This window comes from Panthera uncia (assembly GCF_023721935.1).
Source record: "Panthera uncia isolate 11264 chromosome B3 unlocalized genomic scaffold, Puncia_PCG_1.0 HiC_scaffold_1, whole genome shotgun sequence".
NCBI lineage: Eukaryota > Metazoa > Chordata > Mammalia > Carnivora > Felidae > Panthera > Panthera uncia.
The window spans coordinates 31,216,053-31,221,791 of NW_026057582.1; positions in this window are offsets into that span (position 1 = coordinate 31,216,053).

Genomic DNA, 5,739 nt, shown 5'->3' on the forward strand with positions numbered 1-5,739 from the left:
GAGAATTCAGGCTCCAGCTGCAGATTGGGTCAGGCAAGCCCTTTCTCCCAGATGCCCTTTGGACAGGATACTCCCCCCACAGGACCTCTCAGCAAACCTAGTTCTAGTAGGTGCTCTGAGAAGATGCTGTGAATTAACAGGGCAAGTCCTTGAGGTAGCTCAAACCAGACAAGCAGAGTGTTCCTCACCACCCCATGCACAGGCACCCATCCCCAAGGGAACCCTCCCCTTCTAGGCCCCGCAGAACCTGTGACTGTAGCTACCTTTTCCATTATGTCTGTCCTTGCTCTGCCTTCTTTCTCTCTTGCCTTCCTGCTGGGCATCCCTCCCTTCCTCCTCATTTTCCCTCTCTACTGGGGTTGCACTACCCAGACCACCAGGGGCGTTGAAAAGCAAGTATTAGCTTGGCCTGGATCTGCAACAGAGCTCAGCAACCCTGTGTGGGCTGCAAGTACACACCAGGCACACCCAAGGCCCAGGAAGGGGACAAGGGAAAGGGTGGAGGAAGAATTAGAGAAGACAAATGGAGAGGAAAAAAAGGTGGGCAGATTACCTACAAAGGCAGCTTGGTGTAACGGAAGATGGATTAGGCCAGCCATCAGATCCCCTGGCTTTTGGCCACTAACCAGCTCAGTGACTTCATGCAAGACTCACCACCTCTCACACTGTAAAATGGCTCCTAGACCCTCTGCAGATCTGTAACTCACTTCTTAAAAATCGTCCCCTGGGTGCCCCCAGTGTCCACAGAATGAAATCAAACTCCCAAGCAAGGACTGTGTCCAGGGCTCTCCACAATCTGTCCCAAGTCTTCTCCATCCTTCCATACACCCTACATACCCCTTCTGTACTTCAAATATGCTACCTACTTCACATCTCAGAACTTGTGCTCACACTATTCCCTGGGCCTGGAATGTCCTTCCCACGTACCCTTGCCACCTTTGCTCTCCTTCTTCCATTCTATGGCATCTTGGACAAGCCTCAGTTTAGCATGTATTTCTTTCTGCTTTCTATTACAGGATGCGGGGTGAATCCCTTTTCTTCCTTTGTAAATGCTGGCTCCCCAGCCTCTCCTCTCCCACATTTCCCCTCCTGCTTGAGGCTCCACAGGCCTCCTACAGAACTGAGCAAAAGCCTCTTTACATTCTGCTGTGGGTCTTACTCATCTTACCTGCAACATTGGGGTGGTATTTCACAGCCTAGGTTAAACATTATTATGCCATTGAAAAGATAATTCTTAAAATGAGGGTTAAGAATAATTTAGATTTACAGGCTCTGTGCTGAGCATAAAGTGTGCTTAAGACTCTCTCTCTCTCTCTGTCTCTGTCTCCCCCTCTGCCCCGCTGCCCCACTTGTGCACTCTCTCTCTCCAAAATTTAAAAAAAAATTTTTTTTTAAATAATATAGGCTTAGAAAAAAAAGAATAATTTAGACTTAGAGATTCTAATGTGGAAGAACCCCTTTTTTAAGTCAAAAATTGTCTTAGGGGCACCTGGGTGGCTCAGTCCATTAAGTGTCAAACTCTGGATTTCGGCTCAGGTCATGACTGACCTTACCTTAGTGAGAACCAGCCCTGTGTATTGGGTTCATTGCTGAGCATGGAGCCTGCTTGGGATTCTCTCTCTCTCTCTCTCTCTCTCTCTCTCTGCCCCACCCCCTCTTGCTCTTTTTCTCTCGCTCAAAATAAATAAGCCCCCAAAAATATTGTTTTCAAATTTTGTGTTTTCTTAATTCAACAGCTTTATTGAGACACAGTTCACATACCATACAATTACAGTTTAAATGTATAATTATGTATTTAAAGTATATAATTCAATGGGTTTTAGTGCATTTACAGAGTTGTGCAACCATTACCACAATCAACATTTTCATGATCCCAAAAAGAAACTCTATACCCATTAGCAATCACTCCCCACCTCTACCCTGCAACCAATAAGCTACGTTCTTTACCCATAGATTTACCTCTTCCAGACATTTTATATAAATGGTATTATATAATACGTGGTCTTCAGAATTAATTGTTTGTATCTTACACCTACCATAATGACTTCTAGGACCAGAGCTAATTTTTTATTTTCATTTATTTATCTAGACCCTGTCTTGTTCTAAAAGGACTTAAAGTGGCTCTTTGAGCTGGTAGTGTTCCTGGGTCCTTCCAGATTTCCAGTACAAATCCTAATACTCTAAGCCTAGGTACTGGAAGATGGCTCGGAGTTGGACCCGGGTTGGTGGTGAGTAGTCAATTGTCCCAGTTTGGCTGGGGCCCAGAGGGCCCGTGGGACTTGGGACCTCTGGGCTAAAACTAGGAGAGTCCTCCTGTCAAATCGAGAGGAGTTGGTCACTCCTATGGTATGAGTCAGAGGGCATGGTTTTCTTCCTTTTCCAGGAATGTGACTAGGAGCTTGTGCTTTTACCACTTAAAGGGCAGGAAGTAAAGGAGAGGAAAAAGTTGGGAATTAGTACTTGGGATCTGTGTTGCTATCGTCATCTGTTTAACAGCAGGAATGACAGCTACTGTTAATTGAGCACTTACTGTGTGCTAGGTACTTAGTAGGGAAGACTATTCATGTAGCCATTAATTTTGACAACAACCCTCCAAATTAACATTTCACACAGGAGGAAACAGCCTCAGAAGACATTTTTGTAACATCAAATACTACATAGGGGCGTCAGGGTGGCTCAGTCCGTTGGGCGTCCGACTTCAGCTCAGGCCATGATCTCACAGTCCGTGGGTTCAAGCTCCACGTTGGGCTCTGGGCTGACAGCTGGGAGCCTGGAGCCTGCTTCAGATTCTGTGTGTCCCTCTCTCTCTGCCCCTCCCCTGCTCATGCTCTGTCTCTCTGTCTCAAAAATAAATAAAAACATTTAAAAAAAACTACATAGCATGTATGTTGCAAAACAAGAATTCATTTGTGTTTGTTCCTAAAGTTATACTTTTCCAAATACATCATATATGGCCCCTCCTACCCTCAATAAAAATAGAAATAATGACACAAATCGTCCTTACATATCTCTTGATCTTCTTGAAAATGCTTTCTTGCATACCAGCTCATTTTATCTACACAACATCCCCATAAAATGAGACATTATTAATGCCGTACTTTTACCTATAAGGAAGTTGAGACACGGAGCAGATTACTGGTTTGTCTGACCTCACACAGGAGTTGGCATGGGGTTTCTTTTTTTTTTTTTTAAGTTTATTTAATTTTGAGAGAGAGAGACAGAGAGAGGGGCAGAGAGAGAAGGAGACAGAGGATCCAAAGAGGGATCCATAAGGATAGCAAAGAGCCCCATTCGAGGCTGAAACTCACAAACTGTGAGATGATGATCTGAGCCGAAATCGGACGCTTAACTAAGCCACCCAGGTGCCCTGAGGTTTTCTTGTTTTGATGCAAGATCCCTTGGGCAGATTTCAAAGCCCCATGACAGTAAGTAAGAAAACCCACTTGACCCCAGAGCATGAGGATGTCTTCACAGAAAGTCAGAGTCCAAGATGGGTGGGCCAGGCAGTGCTGAGCCAGCAGCGTTGAGGGGCGGCTCCCAGCCTGAGGAGGATCATCCGCTCAGGTGGTTGGTCTGAATATGCAGGCCTCTGCCAGTACCTTTCCTCTGTTATGTTAGCAGCCTGTGACCCCTGACAAGTCAGGAAGCTTTGAGAGCCAGGCTCGGTGACCCAGGTCCTGTTGGCCTCTAGTCAGGGGGGTTTTGCAGAGGTCAGAGGTCAGAGCAGGGCTGCTCAGAACAGCAACTACGATTCCCTGCCTGCCCCAACCCTGAGCCCAGCCCTGGAAAATGTACACCTGAGGCAGCATGCACCTGATGCGGCCCAGTCCATGAGCGTGTGTGAGAGGGTGACCCAGCCCCTCCTGCTTTTCTGAAGCACTGACAAGTCTTTGACATTTTTATCTCTGATGCAAACCAGGTAAACTGGGGGAAAGTGTTAGCCCCGTTTTACATTCAAGGAAAAGCCCAGGTAGCAAAGAGAGTGTTTACCTGCTATGTCTTCAGAGGAGAACTGCCCCAATCCTCCCTCCACAGGTTCCAGTCGCCCTGTTTCCTTGTTTCTACTTTCTGCCCTTTGCCCAAGGGCTGGCAGTGACTCTGGGAGTCAACCTGCTGGGAAGAAGGAAGGCACTCTGGGCAGCCCAAGATCTGACGCTCTTGCAGACACAGACCCCACCCACATTGCTCTGGGTCACTTGACCCCGCATTCCCTTGATGGCTTTCTTCCTCAAAGCTGCCCTGGGCGTCAGTTTCAGGTGACTTAATGGTGGATTGGCTCCGCTTAGCTCTGAGCTGCAGGTGGGTGGAGGAATGGAGGGCCCCCCTCATTCAGACTGTCTGAAGAGGCAGAGGGCTTCTGCAGGGCTGCAGAAGTTCTGGTAGCCACTGCTAATTTACGTCCCAATGTCTGTCTGGCACTACGCTCACGGCTTTACATACGTGACGTCATTTAATCTTTGCGGTAACCTGGTGAAGTCGGTATTAATACTATTATCTCCATTTTACAGGTGAGGAAACTGAGGTACAGAGAGATTAAAGATAAGACCAAGGCCACAGTTACTAAGTATCGGGGCAAGGCCTACCTACCTCTTAGAGAATCCAACCGCAATTTGCACTGCAAAAGACAAATGCGATTTTTAAAGGGAAATCACTGTCGGTTACCTGCAGTGCTGAAGCCTGCTTGTACTGTGTTTCAAGAACCAACTGTAAAATTGCCAAGATTTTTGTGACTCAGCTGTTAAATATGGGTTTTAATAAAAATTAAATTATATATGAAAAATTAAATAAATTGTATTTTTTAAGTTTGTTTATTTACTTTGAGGGAGAGAAAGCATGAGTGGAGTAGGGGCAGAGAGAGGGAGACAGAATCCCAAGCAGGCTCTGCACTGTCAGCACAGAGCCCGATGCAGGGCTCGAACCCATAAACCGTAAGATCATGACCTGAGCCGAAACCAAGAGTCAGATGCTCAAATGACTGAGCCACCCTAGCACCCCAGTAAATTGTATTTTTTAAGTAATAAGTACTCAAATCTTATCACTTCCCAACTATTTTACTATATTGTATCCTTATCAAATAATTTTCGAGTTATTTACATCTATTATACATGATGGGAGTGCTGTATATAATAGTACTTAACATCTCTTCCCAGCTCCACGTTCAATAACATTTCATTGACAGCTTGAAATCAGACATGGTGGAATTTTTTACATCACAGAAATTAGCAAACGCTACAAATTAGACCCCACTCACAAAACAAGTAGTTAAACATTTATCAGCACCTGTGTCTGTAGAAGTCACCGTGTGGGAATAGAGAATCCAGCATTGGTGGCCCAGTGCTAGATAAACTCACCAACAAAGCCAGTAGGGTGAGGGTAGGGAGCCTGTGGGTACCTCTAGGAGACAGCCAGACCCCAGAGATTCTCCATTTAACAGGGAAGGTGGGTGAAAAATATTTAATACCCTAAAAGGGAGTCAGTTCCATCTGCCATCTGCCCCCTGTGAGGTGCACTATGAAGTTTTTTGTTTGTTTGTTTGTTTGTTTTAATTTCCCCAGGTAGAGCTGGATCTCCAGTTACCAAGGGAGAAGAAGGGGCAGGAGGAACCTGAGAGGAAGCCTGCCGGGAAGAAGGGGTGGGCCAGTCCCCAGTCCCTTGTGAACGCCTGACCTCTAGTGGTGGGAATGAGAATGCAAGCTTCTGCTTTGTAACCTTATGAGGAGGTTCTCCAATCTCTCCCTC